A 23,217-nucleotide genomic window follows, 5' to 3' on the forward strand; every position below is an offset into this window, starting at 1 on the left:
GACCTGAGTTTGAAATTACTCCAGAGAAGATAGATGCTCAAGTGGCCAGAAGCATATGGAAAGACATCCAGCATGATCCATCAATTAGAGAAATGCAAATCAACCACTTCACAACCTCTGGGAGGCATAATTTAAAACAAATAAATAAACAAAAAAGCAAAAAATGGAAATATTAGTGAAGATGTGTAGAAATTCAAACTACCACACACTACAAAAAAAATGTTAAATGATATAGCCATGATGGGAAGCAGCTGAGCAGTGCTTCAAGAAAACTAAAGAGGATTAATGTACAAACCCAGCATTCCCACCCCTAGAAGAGACCCAGGGAAACTGAAAATACACAGCAGCACAAAAAGTGCCCACAACCATTCATAGAAGTTGTATTCATAACAGCCCCAGGCTAGAAGCATTCCAGTGTCCATCAACTGATGTGTGGGAGACAGGGTGTGTAACTGTGCCTCAGCATGGTGTCTGGCAATGAAAAGGTATGGAAGAATGCTACAACATAAATGAACCCTGAAATCATTAGGGGGAGAGCAGTGGCAAAAGAATACCTATTATATGATTTCATTTATACAAAATAACCCAGACTACGGCCTTTTTCCCTCCCCTGCTTTCTCTGCCTTCTTCTATTTCTCTTCATGAATCTATTGCCAAGAAGAGCACAGATTTGTCCACTTTCTGTCCCCGGCACTGGATTAGTGACTAGGAAGTAGAACTGGGAAGGATGGAGACAGCATATGGTTGCTGGCAAGTGTGGTTTCTTTCAGAGCTGCTAGCAGCTTTCCAACATTGGCAACGGTGTACAATTCTGTGGACATACGAAATCAGCCCCAATGAATGGTATACTTCGAATGTCATTATGAATGTGTCACATGGTTCGTCACAATAAATGAATCATATGGCATGTGAAATACATCCCAGTAAAGCAATTTTCCAGAGACAATGACAGTTAAGAATCCAAGTCCAGCAATATCTGCAGGCAGTACATGACCCTGTGATAAACCACTCAGGTACAAGTGGTTGACTAATGAATAAATGAACCAAGAATCAGAAGCCATTAGTCTGAAATGTTACCCACTACCCTGGAGGCAATGTTCTCTGCTGCCATTTGGAGTCCCAGAGAATTTTGGCCACCTCTCCATGCTGCACTGATCCAGTGAGGCCTCAGTTTGTTTCAGTGTCTAAACCCTGGCTGCACTACAGGCTTCTCAAGGACAGGGAGGCAGGGAGGGTGGGGATGTGGGGGTGTGTGTGTCTTAGTCATCATTCTGCCCTGCACCTCTGACAGTGCAGGACATGATTTATTTCAAGGAATTTGCCAAGAAATGATGTTCAGGAAGTCTCAAAATAGCCTAATAGCCTGCATCCTGGCTGGACCACCTAAAATACATTCATTCTTAAAGGAGTATGGCGTCCTTAAAGATAACCCTGGGGCTAGGTCACCTGAGGCTCTCCCACCATGTTTCATTTGAAAGATGGGTCTTCTGGAGATAGATGGGAAACTCCTTCCTCTAGACTGGGATGATGCGCTGCTCAGAACATACCCCTCACCCCAGGAAATCACCTGCTTCTGTTAGAGTGATGGAACGTCTAGGAAAGCAGGATGCCCCCCCACTTCCCTTCTCTTCATTCTCTGCCCTATTCTATGTCTCTCTTCCTATCCCTACTGCTGAAAAAGCTATGTATTTATCTGTTCTCTGTCTCCCTCACTTGAGGTAAATAATGAAAAACAGGATTACCCCTGGAGTGCTGCCTGGCACCCAGCAGCTTCTCAAATACATCTTTGTTAATTAAATTGAACTTTTTTTTTAACTCTAAGCATGAACTGAGAACTTCTCTTTCCACACCAAGGTCAAAGCTTAGAAACCTGGACTTGTTGACTAGTTTTCAAGTAGGAACTTGGCATACAGAGAATCTCAACCATCTGGAGTCCTGAGTGCTCACAAAAAATAGAACCTTCTAGAAGTAAGTTGTGCCTTCTGTTTGTTCTGCCAGGAGGGAGATCTCATGCTCCAGGAGAGGGCCCAAGTCAAATGGCAAGACAGGGGCTGGGAAGGCATGTCATTCTGGGACACTGGCTTTCTTTCCTCCACTGAGCAGACTGCATCACTCAGTGACTATGGAAGGAATTGTCTCCAATCTACTTCCACTCCTTGTTTACTTGAAGTAAACAGAGCTGATGATATCTAAAGTAAAATTTCTGATGATTTTTAGGTATGTGAGGCTTTAAGTTGTTTCATAAGAGTTTCTCTTTGACAGAGGGAAGCCTAGGATCCTGCAAATAAAATAATTTTGGGGCAGAAGCTAGAATATACAATAAAAATCTTAGTCTTGTCATCACCTCAAAGTGGCTAATATACTGGGAAGTGAGTTGCATATGATTGTGCCTAGAACGTTCTAATTCTTTTGCAAAAAGGCGCTGGTCATCAGTGGGCCAGGCAAGTATGCTGGCCATTTCTCCCCTCATTCCAACCAGCCTACTCCCATTGAAAATCCCTTACATAAGAAATGTTTTGAACTGAGGGAGGTTTCATCTTTGCCTACAAACCTGAATGCAGACAAAATCACCCAACTTGAGGTCATGCCAGAGGCAAATCCCACACAGAGAGCATTTTCAGGGCTGTGACTGCTCCTAGGAACAACATTGAAGCCCCAAGTAGTTCTTTCTGTCGCTGTGCCTATCATCCTATGTTACGTGTGCTTTTGCATAGACATGGGACGTACTCACTCCATCTAGCTCAGGAGTATCGTTTCATTTGATTCCCAGGATGAAACTGGGGCAGGGCCTAAAGAAGTGGACAATCCCTTTTGACTGCTGAAAAAACTGATCATCAGAGACTCAGTGTTCTTCTCAAGGGTCCTGGGCTGGTTAATGTAGAGTTCAGGTCTTCTGATGTTTGAGGCTGTCTATATCATGACACCTCCCTACCCCAAATAAGTTTATCATGTAAGAGGAATGCTAGCCTGTATGTATACACTTTGATGTTTGAAAAAGTGTAACATAGTTTGCGTGAATATATACGTGCTCATATGTATGCTGTACACTCTGATGTGGAACACTGCTTTAAACTCAAGATTATGGTATCTTATCTATGAGACAGTTATTAGTAACCATTCTCCTTGGGTTCCTGAATTAGACAGAGGTTTTACCATGATGACTACCGTCTTAAAGTGTTCCATGTACCAAAATAGGTATAATATAGGGAGATATTTAAAATGAAAATGAATGCAGGAACCTGAACATCTATAGATTAAAGATACTGCATTGTGTGTCTCCTCCACCTATCCATCCAATAGAACCCAAGCTAGTGCACTATCTTCTCACCATGTCTTCCTCTTTGGCACATTATGGTGCAGCAAGATAGCCATGGCTGGAAGGTAAGCATATGTCAGCACCATATTCTTAGACTCTCCAGACTCCAGAACCACAAACCAATAAAAATTTATTTATTTACTTACTTATTTATTTATGTTTTTCAAGACGGGGTTTCTCTGTGTAATAGTCCTGACTGTCTTTGAATTCGATTTGTAGACCAGGCTGGTCTTGAACTCACTGAAATCCACCTGCCTCTGCCTCCTAAGTCCTGGGATTAAAGATGTGCACCACCATTGCCTGGCCAAAAATTTTATTCTTTATAAATTGTCCCATCCTAAGTATTATGTTACAGCATAACTATGCTGTCAAGAATGAAGATGTTCCAAGTAAGGACACTTGTGCCCCTCCCTTTAGTGACCAGATTATTGAATCAATAGATGCCAGGAAATAGACTTTTCTCACGAATCTCATACTGTGAGAAGGGAAAAGCTAAAGCCTGGTGACAGCCAGAAAAGGAATTTGTCTTCCAGGAAGAGGTTCCCCACATTCCCGACTCATTCGCAGATCACTTTCCAAGAAAGACTGGCCCTGAGTCAATGATCAGTGATGGAAAGTGCACAGCCTGCCTGGGTCTGCCTGGCTGCACATACTTCTTCCCTCCACCCACCCATAACCCCATGTCCAGACTCTGAAGGTGGAGATGGGGGCCACTGGGCCCTCTTTATCTGTACCTCTTACCAAAGCAGCCAAGCTGGACACATCTGCTTGCTCTGATTTTCACTATTGCTTTGCCTCTTCAGTTGGCCAATTGAGAGCAGGTTAATGCCAGGTAGATATAGCATTGCTGGGCCCCAGGCCCTGACTCTAACAACTCCAATAGCAACAACATCAGAATCTGAACTCAGCCACCTAAGATGGCAAATATGTCTTCAGTTTCACCTCACACCAATTATTCTTTGTGTTCCAAGACAGCAGGAAGTGGAGCAGACAAAGGGGAATCCTCCCTGACAAAAATTCTCTTTGTAGTCTTAGTGGAGAGTCCCCAGGCCTTGTATTTTGTATTCAGTGGCTTTAATTTCGGAATTAAAATTCAAAAGTTGCAATTAATACCTTTAAGCAAGTCTTTGTGGCACCCTGCCTAAGCCTCCCAAGCAGCTGTTAAGAGATTTTTATCAATGTGTAAAGGCATAGGCCAAGCAGACCAGGAATGCTAGTCTCTTGTTCCAGGAGAAAGTCTTCAGCCTTCTGAGACTGGTGGCTCATGTTAATGTGACTTGAGATCCTGGCTTGCAAAGCCGCCCCACTTAGGTTCACGTTTGCCATATCAGTTGATTACTTTCTCCTAATGGAGGCAGGGGAATCCCCAGTGTGTCAAGGAATTAATACATTCAGATGAGGAAGAGCTCTAAAAGTGCTAATTTAAGGGAGCAGCTGAACAATTGGTGCCAGCAGCTGCTAAATTGGAGGCCCGTGGTGAGAGAGGCGACCTTTCTTACTCCCTGAAGAAGCTCCTTCCTCTGGACAGAGTCTCCTTCTTTTGTTTTCATTTTTCTGTTTCCTCTGCTGCTTTCATTTGTATACGTGTGAGCCATTAGTGCCAATCCAAAAACATTTCTCACTTCCCCTTTCCCTGCATATGGATTTTACTCTGTCAGCCTCTTTGAAGTTAGACACAGCTCCTCTTTTGATCAAATGACGTCACACAATGATGATCTGCCCTATTTTTTTTTTTCTCTTACAATTCGGAAGTTCCTGTCGGCCCAGGTGGTTGAGTGAGGATGATACAGAACAGAGCCTTAGACAACCTGCTGTGGATACACAGCGAGAGGAAGAAACACTGAGGCTCCTGCTGACCTGTTACCGAGGAACAATCTGACTGAGCCTGCCAGGGTCAACATGAAAAGGAAGTGAGAACCTCACAGAGCCTAAGAGTGTGGATGGCAAAAACTCAGACAGGCTTGCATTTGAGCAGAGCTTGGCATGTACTTACTAGCTGCTCAATTTTGGAACTATGGAGAGGCTTCAGGGAATAGTAGTCACTGGGTTGGGGTGACTGTTTTTCTTGGACATCTTCAATTCCACCCGCTTAGTTTGGAGAGCTGATGAAAAAGCCTCAACGGCTGTGAAGGGACTTCAGTGGAGATCACCGTCTATAGGGAGGTGACAACAGAGCGGTGGGCTTTGTGGTAGGAAGAGCTTCAGTTAAGGAGCTTCAGGGAGCCAGGGAAGATTTCTCAGCAAAAGGGATGGGGATGGAGTCAGGAAAGGCAAGCCAGAAAGGTTGGAAGAAGGGTTGCCAGGCAGTGGGCACAGGGCAAGAATAGGGGGCGCTCCCCAACTCCAAGTACTGCAGTGAGAGTAACTTCTGGAGATGAGGCAGGGATTATAATACATTCCTTTCCAAACTGGACGTGGTGGTGCACACCTTTAATCCCAGCACTCAGGCAACAGAGGCAGACAGATCCCTGAATTCAAGGGCAGCCTAGACTACAAAGTGAGTTCCAGGACAGCCAGGACTACACAGAGAAACCCTGTCTCATCAAAACAAAACAATACACTCATGAAAAACCGTTTGACACTTAGCATGTGGAAGCTGAGTCTTCTATTCTCAGAACCTTTAACAGTGTGGAACCACATGCTCAGTGGGCTTTCTGAACATTTGCTGAATGTTTGGTTATTGTTACCAAACTTTAGCCAACTCTAGCTTAAATGTGATACCAGTTTCTCCTCACTCTTCCATGAGATTCCAAACTACATTTCCTTCCAACTCACTTCTTAGACCCAAATAAATAAAAGCTAAAAATACAGCCTGGGTCATGAATCATAAATGAGATGGAAAACAGCAACTCAACTCACGGAAGTTAATCTGTTCCCCAGGAGAGGCCTGCTGGATATCCTTTGCTCTGAAAGGCTAGGCAAAAAGCCAGCACCACATAATTCAGATACTCAGTGTGACTCTTGGGCCTATTACTGGGAGTCTAAGCTTGCTAGTCCCAGATGCAAAGGACTGGCACCTTATGTGGCTTATTATAGAGATGCAGAGAGGCAGGCTCAGAGGCAGGTGTCAATAAGGATGCTAAAGAGTGCACACAGAAATGGAGTGATTATTGTTCAGTGGTCCAGTGTGTCCACCATGGCTTTCGTTTGTTTGTTTCTTTCTTCTTTTTGGCCATGGCTTCAATACTGTTGCTTCTGTCGCCAAGACAACACCATAACTCTCAGTCATTCCAAAGGCTTAATGAATGACCTACCAATTACATTTTGTATATGTGTTTAATTAAGTTGGGATGTAATGTAACCTAATAATAATGTGTCTGTATGAGCTCTCCTGACAACCCATAATCCACTTAAAGTGGAACGACTGTTTTTTGACATTATTTCTCAGTTATATTTCTATAAATAGAATAATCCTGTTCTATTTCTCAATTCTTGAAAAATTATGCCCTCTATTCACAAATCTGGTTCAGTCTTGAGAAGCGAGGATCTAGAGCATATGGTTGCATCAAATAATACAAAACAACAAAAACAAAAACCATGTGCTCACAAACATCTGCTAGTTCTTATTCGAGGCAAATGGGGCACTATGGGCGCCAGCAACCTCTTCCATTGTCCTTTCCTGCCCAGAGTGTCGGTACCCTTGACCTTCAAGAGCCTTTCACCTATAAAGCATTGCTCCTGCCCATTCAGTTGTATTCAACCCTGCACTCAGTAAAAATATGAAGCCTCAGCTGGAAGTAGATATAGCTAAATTATACTGTCGATACACCAGGAATGGTGGTGTATGCTTTTAATCCCAGTACTCAAGAGGCAAAGGCAGGCAGATCTGTCTGAGTTCCAGGCCAGTCTAGTTTATAGAGAGACCCTGTCTCAAAAAAAAAACCTAAAACAAACAAACAAACAACTGTGACTGCCACTTAGTTAAGTGTCACTGAAAAGAGACAATCAGCCAAATTATTTGTTATCTTTGCTGGGTTTTAATGAAATATGATGTCTCTGGTAGAGCATGAGTTTAAAGAACCATGTTGTTGTCCCTCCAAGTTCAAGTATAAAAGTGCTACAAAGATGACTAGCCTCACAATGCTGAGACCATGCCTCACGCTAGTAGGTCTACCCCTGAAGTGCCGGATGATACTCAGCTAGCCTTCAGTTTAGATGATATCTCTGAAAAAAGAAACAGCTGCATCCCTGGGCATCATCTGTCATTGTGATTCTTTTTAAACGAAATGCAAGTGTTCTGTGAAGCATCTATCTAAATTGTTCTATTATAAATAAAAACTCGGGAGTCAGATATTAGGGTAAAAACCTGATAGATCAAGAAAGCAGCAGAGGAATGACCAGCTGACCCTTTCTTGCGACACTTTCCAGATCCAAAAGAAAAAAAAGTGAATCTTTCTAAGCCCCTCCCTATTCCTTTCTGTCCTCTCTATCATATCTTGGGTCCTCCAAAATCTCTATGGCTAATTCAGTTAGTTAGTCATTGACTCTGGTCCTGGTTCAAGGTTAACTTTATTAACAGTCACGGAGTGTCACAGTGTGATCAAATATCCCAAAACAGTTCTGTAATGTAGTCTGACCCTAGTGACAGGCTGACGGAAAGGAGTGATCTCCCAGATCATCGTTCTAACTTCTCTACTTCTCATCAACAAAATTAACATGGTACATCTAAGCGAGGTGGGGGAGGGGGGATGCAGCAGAGACAAGCTTGCTAAACACCAGTGTTGTTTCTGCTTGTAGGAATCTGTACTTCAAGGTAAGGGGAAAAAAAGCTAAGGAGAAGAGTGATTTAAGGGTAGTACAAGGCTCAAGTGTGCTGGGTAACAATGTTGACAGTCACTGGAAAGAGGAGAGACCTTGGAAAATTCACAGTCCCTGGGCAAGGCAAGAGTGGAAACTTTACAAAGCTCTCAAGGACTAATTCAAGTAAATCATCTTTAATAATGAGTTGGGTTCAGCCTAGTTCCTGAATCAAACAGCTTCTGGAGTGGGGAGGAACATCTGCCCTTTCTGTATGTCTGGGTAGTTTTCAGGGAGTCTTTCATCCTCTTCGGAGGAACCGGGTCATAGCCTGTTTGGGTAAATCCAAAAGCTGCTGCGGAAAGTGGCGGCAGTCACAGCTGTTGCTTCAGGGTTAGACCAAAGGCTCGCTGTGATGGCATTTCAGGAAGGGCAATCTTGCTAGACAATGTTTAAAAAATAGACAGTATTGTTCCTGAGGTGGGTCAGCAGGTAAAGGCTCTAGAAACCAATTCTGACAACCTGAGTTCAGTCTCCAGGAGGATGCACATGGCAGAAGGAAACAGAACTAATTCTCTGTTAACCTCTGTGCACACGCGCACACTCACACACACCAAATAAGAAATAAATGTGATTTCAAGCAAATAAAAATCCCACTTTGAGTCTGAAAGTGATGGGAACAAGGTCACCACCATCAGGCTCTAACTGAACATGGCAGTTTGTCAAGTTGTTCACTTACCATAGACATGAAGTTCCCGATAAATCTACTCTACAATTGTGATTCGGACTTACATAATGCCCGCAATTAGATCACTGCCTTAAGAATGAATTTCAAATAGGACCTTAGATTCAATTGTATATTTTATGACTTGTACTCCTTAGAGCAAGAAAAACAAGCATTTTTTTAGCTGAAGATAAAAAAAAAATAAGTATAAGGAAGTTCTCTAACTCCTTTTCTTTGGTTGTGTGTTTAGGAGTTTTTCTGGTTTTGTTTTTACTGTCTTTTTTGATATAGAATCACTACATAGCCATGGCTGGCCTGGACGCTTTCTAGGGAGACCAGAGTGGCCTTGAACTCACAGAGATCCTTCTGGCTCCCATCACCAGGTCTTGTCCTTCCCATCTGTTTTAAAGGCCCTTAGTATGGGGTAGATGATTGGCATTACCAGCCATGACATGGAGTAATAACTTTGTAGGAACATAATTAGTCAATAGCACAGGTGTGTGGAGGTGGTTGGTCACCAGTGACATTTGGCTTCAGAATCACCCAGGACACACAACTCTGTGTTTTTCTGTGAGAGAGTTTGCAAGGAGGCTTAACCATGAGGGCACCCACCTGCAGTTCTGGCAACAGCATCCCAGGGGCTGGAGTCAGTGAGTCAATGCAAAGGGCAGAAGGAGGAAGTGATCTGAACCAATCTGCTTCCTATCCTCGGACATGATATGACCAGCTGCTTCATGCCCCTTCCATCATAACTTCCTGACACAATGGGCAGGCCACACTCCCTTTTCAAGGGTGAGCCCAAATGAGCCCTTCTTCCCTTAGTCACTTATGTTGGGCATTTTGTCACAGCCTTGAAAAGAGTAGCTAACACAAAAGGAGAGCTCAAGTACAAATCTAGGGCCAGAGAGAGCTCAGGGAGTCATACGTAATGAAGAGTCTATCTCAAACTTGACTCCCATGGAAGGCAGGTAGTTTTCTTCCTTCCCCCAACTCCTACACTCCAAGCCTATAGCTATGATCCCTGAAAATCCGCATTCGAAAATAAAAAAATGGGAACATGAAGAGTAGGTGGTAGCATGCTGGGTGTAAACCAGGCACTCCTGTGACCTCCGAAGACAGCTTGCTCACTGAATCTTTTCCTTTAACATTCTTCTGAAGTAGCTTATGCTGGAAGTCTTCAGATCCTCCCACTGAAGAACTGAGACGGCAATGCAGTATGACTAAAAGATTACCCTGGTTGGCAATCTTTCCGTATGTTTGATAAGAGCATCTGAAATCTACCCCCTTAGCAAATTTCAGATTCCAATCTAAATTACTAACTTTATCCCTGTGCTGAATGCTAGGGTTTTAGACCTAGTTATCATGCTGAACACAAATTTTGTATCCTTTAGCATATATATAAAGTTTGTATCCTTTAACATATATAACATAAGTTTTCCCGCCAACCTGGTTCCAGAGCCGCATCAGTCCCAAATAAATACACAGGAGGCTATATTAATTTTGAAGCTGTTGGCCATTTGCTTGTTTCTTGCTGGCTATCTCCAACTTAAGTATTTAACCCATCTAAGTATTTCTCTTACCAGAGAAAGGGTCCAGACCTCTTACTTCTATGGCAGCTACATTATGTCTACCTGTGTTTCTCTTTCCCAGAATCCTCCTCGACTCCTAGTCCCACCTACTTTGCTTCCCTATTGGCCAACAGTGCTTTATTGACATATACACAAGACTTCCCCATCATTTGTGTATATGTGTGTGTGTGTGTTCATATGTGTGTGTTCCAGAGTGCATGTGCATATGCCTACCATTCGTATGTATGCATGTATGGTACAGTGGATGAACTTAAGGCTTTATGCACTTCACCTAGGCAAGCACTCCTCCACTGAACCACATTCCCATCCCTATATTCAACATTTTTTAAATTCTATATAAGTGAGAAATGTACCCTCAAATGTATACAACCATTTCCACCGTCCTCTCTCAAAACCACAAAAACCACAAGACAAATGTCATTAAGTAAGACTTGAAGGGTAATTACTTAAAAGGCGGCTAACTCAGCCAGCCAGGAGGTGCAACATTTTGCCTTCTTTTTTCCTACTACCTAGAAAACAAAAGTGGTGGTGGGTGGTGCTCCAGCAGCAATGTTGCAATCTTGAGAGTGCCCAAGGATGAAAGCCATGTGTGAAGGATGGCCAAACAGAAAGACGGAAGGAGTCTGAGCTGACAGCTTTGTGGCAACCTTGTTACCCTGAACAACGCACCTGTGAACATTTTTCTAACTCAGTAAATGAGGGAACTCTCTGTTTTGGTGAAATACAAATAATGTCTTCACCCAAATGGCTAGAGCCGGGTAATCCATTCTCTGCAGGTGGTGGTGGTTATAAATCTTTGTTGTCATTTAAGAGGGGTTAGTTACAACTTGTTATTAACAATGGTAAAAAAAATAAGCAAAAGAAATTAGATCTCAGGAATCTCTTTCTGAAAAGAAAATGGAGAATATAGAAATGATAGGATAAAAGGGTAGGTTATTGAATCCACTTTTAAAACAAAAACAAAAACAAAAAACAAAAACAAAAAAACCTCCTAGTCTTAAATATTTCACATTGATATGGATTTTGGAATATTGATACAAATTTAAAGTTAATTTTGTTATATTGTGTGTATATTTCTACTCTTATTTGGGGTATTTGTTTATGCAACTCATTTAAAATGTAATGCATAATTAAGAAACACAAATTAATATTCATCTATCATAGCCAAACTTATATTAGGAATGTTACAAGGTCATACACAGATATATTCAGGTAGATAGATGGTCTTCAAAGACTTCAAAGACCTACGGAATATGATGTTTAATGTGTTTAATAATCTAAGGCTTTTCATGACAGCAAGACACATCTGCTCCTGGCAGTGCAATTTACTTCAGAGAAGATAGTGGACATCGAAGAAACTCCATATGAAGTTTGCTTTCTTTTTGGCAAAGTTAGTCATTTGGACAAAGAAACTGCCCTTGCCACAACTGCTGACAGTATACTCTCCAAACAGGACAAGCAGGACACAAAAGAAAGCAGCTGCTATACTTTGCAAAGACAAAGTATAGGACAGTCCTTCAAATTTTCCTGCAGCAGAGAAAATTCTGTCAGATATTCTAGGTATGTAGGCCAAAAAAACTGGATGCTCCAACATTACAGAAAAACTTAGGGTGACTGTCCAGACAACCAGATGTCCCTGTCATTAGGTAACATTTCACCCTTCTGGGATCTTTGATGGAGCTGAAGACTAGATAGCCTTAGTTGTGATAAATGATAAATTAGGTATAAAACTTTAGAGTCAAAAAGATAAAATAGATAATAGAACATATTTTCTCTCATTTTACAAAATACAAATGAACTAGATATTGTAATTGTAATTTACTTGATAACTTTTTGTTATATATAATTTTACTGTTAAAATTAAAGCCTTGCTTTTTAATTAAACAAAAGGGGGGAATGTGGAATATTCCTATAAACTGTGTGAATATATGTCACTGTGATTGGTTTAATAAAAAAGCTGATTGGCTAATAGCTGAATAAGTAAAGGTTAGTCAGGAGAGCCAAACTGAGAATGCTGGGTAGGAGAAGGGCAGAGTCTGGAATTGCCAGCAGATACAGAGAGAAGCAAGGATATGTCATATTGAGAAAAGGTACCAAGCCACATGGCAAAACATAGGTAAGAAATAGGGGTTATTTAAATGTAAGAGTAACAAGCCTGAGGTATTGGCTGAGTATTTGTAATTAAGATTAAGTCTCCATGTTGGCTATTTGGGAACTGGCTGGTGGGAAAGAAATATCCACTAACACTCCCCAGCCACCTTGACATTTCAGAGAAACACAACAATGGAAAACTGAGTAGATAAAAAAAAATGAAGAAAAAGAAAGAGAGCTACTGTCATTGTCACCCTTCTTTTGATAGCCAAGTGAGACAACATGTTCTTCACTAGGAGCCCACTGTCTGTGCCAACAGCTGGAGCACTGGGGTCAAAGATGAGCTAGCATATATTCACATGATGGGATAAAATAGCTTCTTTTTAGCAAACAGATAAAGAAAAGTAAATTTGTTTTCACTAGAGGGCATTTGTCTCGGTGTTGCTCATAATATATATATATGTGTGTGTGTGTGTGTGTGTATGCACATATATATGGACTGGCCATTTGGGATTGGTAAACATTTAGAGTGCTTATCTCTGGGAAAGATTAATTCTTCACTACATGGTGTTACTAATTGCTAAATTGTCCTTCCTGAGAAAAGCATATTCTCCAAATGATGAAAACTGTTGAGAACAAATTATACCTTCTTAATAAACTTTATCCAAATTTGGTTAATGTTTACAAAATGCTGTGGAGACATAAAGGGCACCCCAGGAGATGCAAGGCTATTACAGAGAAAACAACCATTAAAGTATTGTAATGGGAGAAGTCCTTCTGTGTATATGTTTCTTTTATTGGTTGATGAATAAAGCACTGTTGACCAATAGGGAAGCAAGATAGATGGGACTAGGAGTTGCAGAGAATTCTGGGAAATGTAATCAAGAGTGGAGAGTCGCCATGTGATCACAGGAAGAGAGGACGCATGAGGCTGGTGTCCTCGGTAAGATAAGACCTTATAGAAATTAGTATTATGGGTTAATACTTAAGACAGAACTAGCCAATGAGAATCCCTGGATATTAGCTCACATCATTGTAACTAATAGAGTCTCTGTGTATTATTTTGGGGGCTAAAGTGGTGATGGGACCCAGGCAGGTATCCTGTAACAATATTGGCGCTTAGTTCGCAGCAGGTAAAAGTAATAAACTCAAAGCAAATTTATAGCTCCTACATAAAGAGGCAGGCCCTCATGAGCCATGAATCACAACTATGGGACAACCTGCATCTTGACAAAAGCTGCAAGTGCCTTGTGAACCATGTCAACAAATCATGTGGAGAAACTGTTAACATGTGACACTACAATAAAATTCCCTGACTGGATTTGCCTTGCCCAACCTGTTGCATCAGTAGGGTTCTGGTGTGTCTATACTTACACAGAAATGTATCACTAGTCTCATGTCTTTGGCTGTGAACTGTGGGCTCACTGGGAATATCATTACACACATGGATAAGGTGTGAATATTAGATTCAACTTTTTTAAAGACAGTCTATGAAAATAGGTCAAAAACTTGGTTAAAAATAAAACCTACTTTGTGATGGCAGATTGCTTTTTTAAAATGTTAGCATGGAGGTAGTTAAGACCATTCAAAAATATAAGACATGAAGTGGGTTCTGTCCTCATCTGCTTTGAAGATCTCTGCGAGAGCTCTTTTACTTCAGAGAAACAGGAAGACGTGTAATGCAGATTGTTCGCTGTGGGCAGAATTTACTCAAAAAGGATGGAAAGGAATATGAATCTCTGTATGTGGCATTCAAATAAAGGTCCTTGTCTTCACAGCACAAGTGTGTACTTACATAAGCTGCCTATGCGTCGGGGTTGTATGTGTAACATTTTCTTAGCTGGTCTCAAGGGCACCAGAGAAGCAGCTTCTGCTGTGCAGCATTAGGAGGCTCTCCTGCTTTCACACTCTTTGAAATCACCTAGAGTCACTCCATTTAAAGGGATAGTGGTCGGGTAAAGATGACTGCCCTCTATCTATAAAGCTCAGCACAGGGCAGATGCTCTCCACACTCTGCCTGTCTGGATGGCTGCCATGTCCAGCTCAACCTGTCTGAACTGGAACCTCCCTCTTGATGCTTCTTCTCCTGCTGGGGTCCCTTTATCTTTCACTGGTATCTCTCTCCACCCCAGGGAATGTCTGGTGCCTTATTTTCGGGTATGATTCTGTACATTACAGACTATAAAGATCACCAGGAAACTGTTGGATCTGATAAACACTTTCATCAAAGTGGCAGGATATAAAATTACCAGTACACCCAGTATCCTCCCATCATAATAAATTCAAAACCACTCTTCACAGAAAAAAATCTTAAAATTCCTATAGAACCGAAAAGTCTGTGGGATAACCAAAGCAATTCTGAGCAAAAAAGAATGGCACTGGAGGTGTGGCCACAGCTGATTTCAAGGCATACGACAGAACTGTCAGAATAAAAACAGCTTAGTGATGGCACAAAGGCAGACATGTAAATCCATGGAGTAGAAGCGCCAGCTATAAGCTACAGTCGCCTGATTTTTAACAAAGATGCCAAAAATCTACACTGGAGAAAAGACAGTGTCTTCATCAAACAGGGTGTGAAAGCTGGCCATTCACATGAAGAGTGGTGACACTAGATCCTTATCTCCCACTCCACAGGAAATCAACTCCAAACAGACCAAAAATCTCCATGCAAGACCCCAAACTCTGGAACTACCAGACAGAAAAACACTCCAAGTCATTCAGGAAATAATGTGACAATAGGCAAATGGGACCCCATGAAACAGAAATGCTTCTGCTTAGCAAAGGAAAAAGACCAATTGAACGAGGAGACAGCATACAGAATGAAAGAAAAACTTTGCTGTTTATGAATGTTTAGGAGGCTAATATCTAAAGTATAGAAGAAAACTAAGAAAGCTAAACAAGAACTCAAATAACTCACTAATAAATGAGCTAATGAAACAGAAAGGTCTCAAAAGAGGAAGCAAATGGCTCATAAATATTCAACCTTATTGACCACCATAAAAAATACAAACTACATTTAGATTCCATCCCACTCCAGCCAGAATGGCAGTCACTAAGAAAACACCAACAAATGCTAGTGAGGATGTGGGCAAAAAGGATCTTTATACATGGCTGCTGGGCTTAGAAACTTGTCAGCCTCTTATATATCTAAAAGATGCAAATTCATACAACAAGGACATCTGTTCCACTATGTCCATAGCAGCATTATTTGTAATAGTCAGAACCTAGAAGCAACCTAGATGCCCCTCAACTGAAGAGTGGATAGAGAAAATGTGGTACATTTACACAATGGAGTACTACTCAGCGTAAAAAAACAATGGAATCCTGAAATTTGCAGGTAAATGGATGGCACTAGAAGAAACCATCCTGAGTGAGGTAACCCAGACACAAACAGACAAACATGGTATGTACTCACTCATATATGGATTTTAGACATGGATCAGGGGAGTGCCAGTATGCAATTCCACTGACAGAGAGTCTGGGAAACAGGAAAGAACCTAAGAGAGATATGCATGGTACCCCAGAGAAGAGGAATAAAGCAAGATCTCTTAAACAGACTGGGAACATGAGGGGGAGGGCTGGGAAGAAGATAGGGAGAGAATAGGAGGAGAGAGTAGGTCATGGGGGAATAGGAAGGTTGAGTTGGGAGTAGAATAGGGGGAGAACAGGATGAGAAATACCATAATAGATGGAGTCATAGGTTTGAAGAGAGATCTGGCACCAGTGAGACCTCTAGTGATCTACAAAGATGACCCCAACTGGCAAGCTAAGCAATAGTGGAGAGACTACCCTAAATGCCCATTCTTGATAATGGACTTGATGATTACCTTATATGCCATCCTAGAACCTTCATCCAGTGACTGATGGAAGCAGAGGCAGACACCCACATCTAAACACTGTGAACTGAACCCCTGGAACCCAGTGACAGAGAGAGAGAGGAGTGATGAGTAAAAGGGCAAAGAATGGGCTGGCGAAGCCAGCAGGGACGGCTGAACTGAACAAGGGGGGAGCTCTTGGACCCCGGACAGACAGCTGTGAGGCCAGCATGGGATTGATCCGGGCCCCCTGAGTGTGAGAGTCGGTGGAGTGGCCTGGGCAACCTGTGGGGCCCTGGGCAGTGGATCGGTGTTTGTCCCTGGCATATGGATGGACTTCATGTGTCCATGCCACAGGGAGGGATGCTCTCTCAGCCTGGACCCTGCCCTGAGCGAGGTGATGGACTCTGGATATCCCCTGTGTGGAGAGAGGTGGGAATGGGGTAGAAGGCTGGGAGGGGGGTGGGGGGTGCGGGAGGAGGGGAGGGAGAGGGAGAGGGAGCTGGGATTGACATGTGAAGCAAGCTCTTTTCTAAAAAAAAAAAAGTAACAAAAAAAAACTTATCAGCCTCTGTGGAAGTCAGTATGGAGCCTCCTCTGAGAACTAAAGTTAGATCTCACATATGAGCAGGTGCACCACTCCTGGGTTTTTACCAAAGGACTCCAAGTCAACTCATCACAAAGATGCTTGCACATTGTGTTTATCACAGCACAGAGCACGGCATCATGGAGCTAACCTAGGTGCCCATCAACAGAGGAACAGGTTAGGGAAATGTGCTGTGTATGCAGGTGTGCACATATGTCTGTGACAAGTGAAGTCAATGTCCAGTGTCCTCCTCTATTGCTCTCAGCCTAGGTTATTCCCTCTTTCATCATTAGCTCCTGATCCACAGCCAGGCTCGTTTGCCTTCTCTGAGTGACTCAGCACTATTGGCCCATTAGGCCTCACCAGGCTTCTTATGGGCCCTGTCTGGGTACTGAGAGACGTTTGGCTGCATCTAAACACTTAAGGCCAGAAGAACTCTTCCCTCTCAGTTATAACCAAATATCTCCAGGTATAGCCAAGCGGCCTGTGAGGTAAAATAAAATCTCCCCTGGCTGAGAACCACAACACTCATCGGAGTGAGCATTTTCCAGTTTCATGTGCCCGAGAATCACGTGCAGGGCTTACTTAGCAGAGCGCAAGTTTCTGGGCCTCTGCCTCTTATGATCTGGGCCATGATGAAGGTTAGAAATTGAGATTTTTAACAGAGGTAGATGCTCCTTGGAAGACTTTTGGAAATAAAACAATGAAGAATTAGTAACATAAATATCTTCACAGTGTAGAAGCATTCCACTCTGTTGCTACAAGGGATCAGTGCAGACCAGGGAAGACACAGAGAGACTTACGGACAAGGTTCTGGTAGGGGTAAGGGAAGGGACATGTTGAGGTGCCAAGGTCAAATTTAGTCCCACATACACACACACACACACACACACACACACACACACACACACACACATACTCACTCACCTAACCCCAAGGTATACCTTTGAATGTCCACTCCCCCCATGATGAGACACGTTTGTTTGTACAAAGCCTTTGCCTTCTTTCTCTTCTCATTTTACCCTGTCCCTGACCTCATGAGAAATCTTACAAGTTTAAGCAAAATTTGTTCTAAAAGTTTTCATGCTCCCGGACAACTGATGCACAAAGTATCTGCTGACACACAAATTCTTTGTGAAATGTGGACAGCCTGTTCCAGGATACTGCCACATTTATAGGACAACAAAAGCTCTTCCCACAGAGGAGGCAGGGTCCTTCCCTCATTCTGTCCCCCAAGTACTCTTTGTCCCACTGCTTAAAAGAAAGAAACCCCAGTATGTTCACTCAAAAAAGACATCTATCTCTGTTTGTCTATCAGGTTTTCTCGTTTGGGAAATGAGAGAGGTTGGAAATGTTTTCCCATGGCCGTGCCACGGGCTGATGTGCAAACGCAGACAGACAGACAGACATGTTTGGATACAGACAGCCAATGGGAAGGAGTGGAGCTGGGGGGAAGGGGGAAGAGCCACCTTGACCCGCAGGTGAAGTGCCATGTTCAGGTCACTCTCCTGGTACTAGGCTGTGTGCTGGGAACCACAGTTGGTTCATTCTTGTAGTATGGTATTGAGTGGAAGGTGTACATGTAAGAGGACATCATAGGAAATGGCAGCCAGGGATCTCAACGCACTGTGTCACTCTGTTCCATGTGGACACATGCCACCCACAAAATTTTCCTTAAGCAAGAGTGAATGGGCAAAGCCTGTGCTCGCTGGGGTCCTCTAAGGTTTGGCTATGGTTTGAATATGTCCCCAAAGATACAGGAATTGAAGCTTGGTCTTGGTATGGCACCATTAGGAGGTGACGGGATCTTCAAACACTAGGCCCTAGTAGGAGGAGAGGACAGAGAATTTGGTCCTTGGGTGCATTCCTTGGAAAGTTCTCATAGCACCCTAGTTAGTTGCCACAAAAGTGAGTTGCTATAAAAGAGGAAGCCTGAACCCTGATTCATTCTGGCTTTTTATCTCTCCAATATCCATTCTCACACTGTGTTTTCACCAAGATGCCGCCTACCATATTATGATACAGTCAAGGGGCCCTTACCTGAGCTGCCCAGTCCTACCTAGACTTACGGCCTCCAAAGGTGTGAATTGAGTCTCTCTCTTTTCTTTATATAATATTCCACCAATGGATAAATCTTACAGCAATGGGAAACAGACTAATGCAGGCTCCCTACCATTCCTCCACATTCTACTTTCTTACTACTATTTGAAGACAATTTGCCTATAAGAAAACACATTTCAGTTTGATTTTCAAAAGCACGCCCACCATCTTAACCAGGTAGAGCCAATGTGCAGTTGCATATTTAATGCAGCGAACCAGGAGAAATAAGCAAGAAAGGAGACCTGGAGTCACTGAGTGCTGCTGGTGCTGGGAGATGGGAGATGGGAACGCTGTCCTCGGTGGACTCCTAGTCCTGGGCTCCCCCACAAAGAAGAAACTGTAAGTTCACACATAGTATTGTGGACTGTATCCAGCTCAGACAAAGAGAATTCAGAGTGTTAGCTTATTGACTCACAAATCAGATTACATCTTTAGACAGGGGACATGGGCTGGGGGTGCGAGGAGGAAAAGGCTGTAATGTTTGCAAAGGAAAGGAAGAATCCCTCAACTCATGTAAAGCTGCTGAACACAAGAGGCCCATGAGAGGAGCAGACCCTGATGAGTTCCCCGCCCCCATTGGAGCAGGCCTTAATCCAGCTATTCCTGTTCCTGAAGGAGAGGGTTTGGCCATGGACACCAAGTAGACTGCTGTGTGAATACAGTGGTTGAGAGTGGAGGGGTGTACCCGTCACCACTAAACACCTACAGCTGTTGGCCCTCACCGAAGCTAACTCTTGCAGAGCTGGCCCTTCTAATGTCTTCATGTGAGGTTTTCTGACTCCTTAACTAAAGTTCTGTTGCATAAACCACCTAGTTTGTGGCGCTTGCCACAGGAGCCCTGGGTAGCTGTTCCAGTGTGGGGCAATGGTTGAGAGAGGCAGGAAAGTACAGAGTCTACAATCAAGTCAATGCACAGCCAGGCCGGGTGTATGAGCTGATCTCAGGAGAGCGCTCTCTGGCAACGCATGGCCCTTTACCTACTTTGCCCCATCAATAAGCTTCTAGGCAATATGTCTGCGGCGTGTGTGTGTGTGTGTGTGTGTGTGTGTGTGTGTGTGTGTGTGTGGCTAAAGGGAAGAGAAGTGGGTGAGAGTAAGGCAGATTGAATGGGAACCTCAGTCAGTTACTTACTAGCTTTCATGCACAGACATCACAACTCTGGGCTGTTTAGAGAGAACAGTCCACCGCAGACGATAGTAGCAAGGACCACTAGTGGAGGTCTCCTGGGTCTCTTTATGCCTTATATTTGACCTGTGTTAGAGCCAGAGAGTAGTGGGAAATAAAACTAACATGAAAGGAGAGAGACGGGAGAAGGAGCCTGGAGTCGTTAGATGCTGGTGAAAGAGTCTCAAGAACTCAGGGTTCACTCTTTTTGATCCCCACAGCCCATGTTGTACAGGGCACCTCGGAGATGAGCATGGGTTGGCGACTAAAGTGCCTTGGGCAGACCTCAGAAGGATGACACTTTGTCATATGGTGAAGACAAAAGTCACCATCTGACACTGCGTAATGAAATCACCCACTCCAGTGCTTTACCCAGACTACACTTGATGCTCCATTCCTGCCTTGGTCTCTCACAAAGAATGCATCATTAGGCCACCTTCCCTGAGGAGCTTCCAAGAGAACCAAATTCTGAGCTAAACAAAAATTCCTTAAAAATAGGTTCTTAGGAGTCGTAGAAAAAATTTTGATAACATTACTAATTCTACATCTTAAGACCATGAGAAGAATCATTTTTAAGGTTGTTTAATCCAAAGTCAACTCCAGCTTAGAGTGGATGGAAACAGAGTCTTGGTTGCAATGAATGAAGATGCCATCCCAGTGCTGATTCTGACCCAAAGAATACAACGTCTCCACCCAAGTGACTGCCTTCCTGTTGATCCTGCTTTCGTTCTCTTCACAGCATCGCTAACATTTGAAACAGGATGCTTGTCTATTTATCCGACTTGTCTATTTATTAAAAGCTCCACTGGGACGAGACCCATTCCGATGCTTAGAGCTTGTCTATTTTGTTGACCAATGCCCAGTTTCCATAACGGTTCCTGCAATGGAACTGGTTCACAATATGTGTAAGTCAGATAAATGAGTAACTGGGAGTAGAGGGCAACACTCGCATATGTGGATAAGGAGGCAGAATGGGGGGCTCCTTTTACCTATAAAATTTGCCACATGTCTACTTGCTTCTCAGGACATCTCTTGATCCCCTGACCTGAATCCATTGCCCCAAGCAAGGCTTTATTCTCATCTTCCACATGTCTGTGTCTGTAGACAAGAGTACAGCCATCATGGTGAGTCCCACTAATACAATAATTTCCACTGAAAATTAAGGGGTTGCTGCTTCATTCTTAAAAATTGGTTCACATCCCAATAGAATTCTTGGGAACAGAAGGCCAGCCAGGGTCCCACCCTGTGGGGAAGAAGCTAAGAATGGTGTATAGGAGACAGACCTGAGTCCAGACCTCACTCTCCTTCTGACTTGAAAAGTTACTTCCTCAGAATTCATTTTCCTCAGAGACATTTTAACTTGATAACATGACAAATGTAATCCTTTTGTTTTTCAAGTTAGGATCTATAACAGGCAGCTAAAACCAGAGATAGATATCACAATATTGTAGCAATATTGTGAGTTCATCTGGGTCACAGGGTCAGCACTTCTCCTGGGGTAAGTCATTATTACTGTGAGAAGACAGCTGGCCTCCTCATTAAAAACCCAGAAACACTGCTAAGGGAACCTCCCAGGGGAAATGGACATCACCCAGCAATCTTCACACCTAAAACTGTACAGATATGTGAGTGTGGGGAGCCAGCAAGGGGTTTGGGACAGAAGAAAAGGTGAAGCTGAGGGTAGGAATCTGAAGCAATGGGCAGGTGCCAAGGGTACAGGTTTGGGAATCACTCCAAACCATAAAGGGCTGGCACTCTGCAGCTTGACAGATGCAAAGCACTTGTGGAATTTCTGCAACGCACGCAACCCTAGCCCGGTGTGCTACTCCCTGTGGAAGGCAGGAGCTGGGCTCCACATGCTCATCTTCCTTAGGGCTGTACCAAGTCATCCGCAAAATTTGTTCTCTTTGCAATCCTCCCAGCATCCATCATTAAGCCTTCCTTAAGATCCATGTGGTTGGTTTGCAACACAGGCATTCACACTTCAGTTTCTACCTTCAGTTGTCTTTTTGAGCTTAATGCTGAGCAGAGGAGACCACTTACCTGTAACCAGCATCTCTAGATATTACTGTTGTAATCTGGTACATCAAAAGTAAACTTAGGAATCCTCTTTCCTAATTTACTGTTTCTGTCTCTGGCCCTGCGAGTGTCACCCAAGACTTAACTTTAGAAGTTGCTCTTCATTCACCAATCTTCATCCTAAATCATCTGTACCCTCCATGAAGAATAGCAAGCATTCTCACTGGTCTCAGACAGGTCTTCCTGCTCCCACAGACGCTAAATAAACCACTAGGTGGATCTTTTAAAAGCTACATTCATGATTTGCTTGTTAACCTATGAGGGTCCTGCTCACCAGTGTTTAGAAATCTTCGCCGGCCCTTGGAGAACTTTGATGAACATTGTCTCTTCCATGCTCTAACCTGTTCAGTTCCTCAGGACTATTTGTTAGCCACCCCCTCCCCACACACACACCTTTATCTCACTGTCAATGACAACCCCCCTGTTTCCCTGAAGGCCCCACAGCGACTCTGATACTACTCTTGCACCTGTTGAAAATCTCCTATCATGATGATCTGACATTGTCATGGCACACCTCATAAATCTCAGAAGCCAACTACATCCCCGTTTTCCAAGTTCCCCAAGGATTCTCACAATACACACCAATTGCTGAACATCGCCCTCTGGTTATCCCACACGCTCACATTGAGATCTGAGCTCTAAAAGACAGGCTGCCCCTCTACTTACTCAGGATGCTCAAGTGTTAAGGCTAGTTCCAGATACATCACTCAGGACTTTGCCAGGCCTTCAGAAGTGCTTGTTAAATATCAAATTAAAAAAATTAAACCAAGTCAAGTCCCTTGAATACCACACTTTCTTCTCTTAGCACAGAAATCTCTACTGCATTCACCTCAAGTGTAATAGCCAGTATAACCTATTAGGTTTCAACTATGAATCCAAAGAGAAATCCTTGACACTGGATGAGCAAGACCAGAAGTTGCCATCTTGTCTGTCTTTCTGAGAGGCTATGTCTGCACCAACATAACAGCAATGGCTCACACCCTTGGAGCAAAGAGGGTCTGACTCTGGTACATGTC

General features: G+C 43.2%; 1 protein-coding gene across 1 annotated transcript in view; it reads right to left on the minus strand.

Annotated features, from left to right (window-relative positions):
- Positions 1 to 23,217, minus strand: part of Shc4 (SHC adaptor protein 4) — a 100,076-nt gene that overhangs the window by 75,364 nt on the left and 1,495 nt on the right. The gene's annotated exons all lie outside the window — the stretch shown is intronic.

The sequence above is a fragment of the Mesocricetus auratus genome, unplaced genomic scaffold (genome assembly GCF_017639785.1).
Source record: "Mesocricetus auratus isolate SY011 unplaced genomic scaffold, BCM_Maur_2.0 Super-Scaffold_100004, whole genome shotgun sequence".
NCBI lineage: Eukaryota > Metazoa > Chordata > Mammalia > Rodentia > Cricetidae > Mesocricetus > Mesocricetus auratus.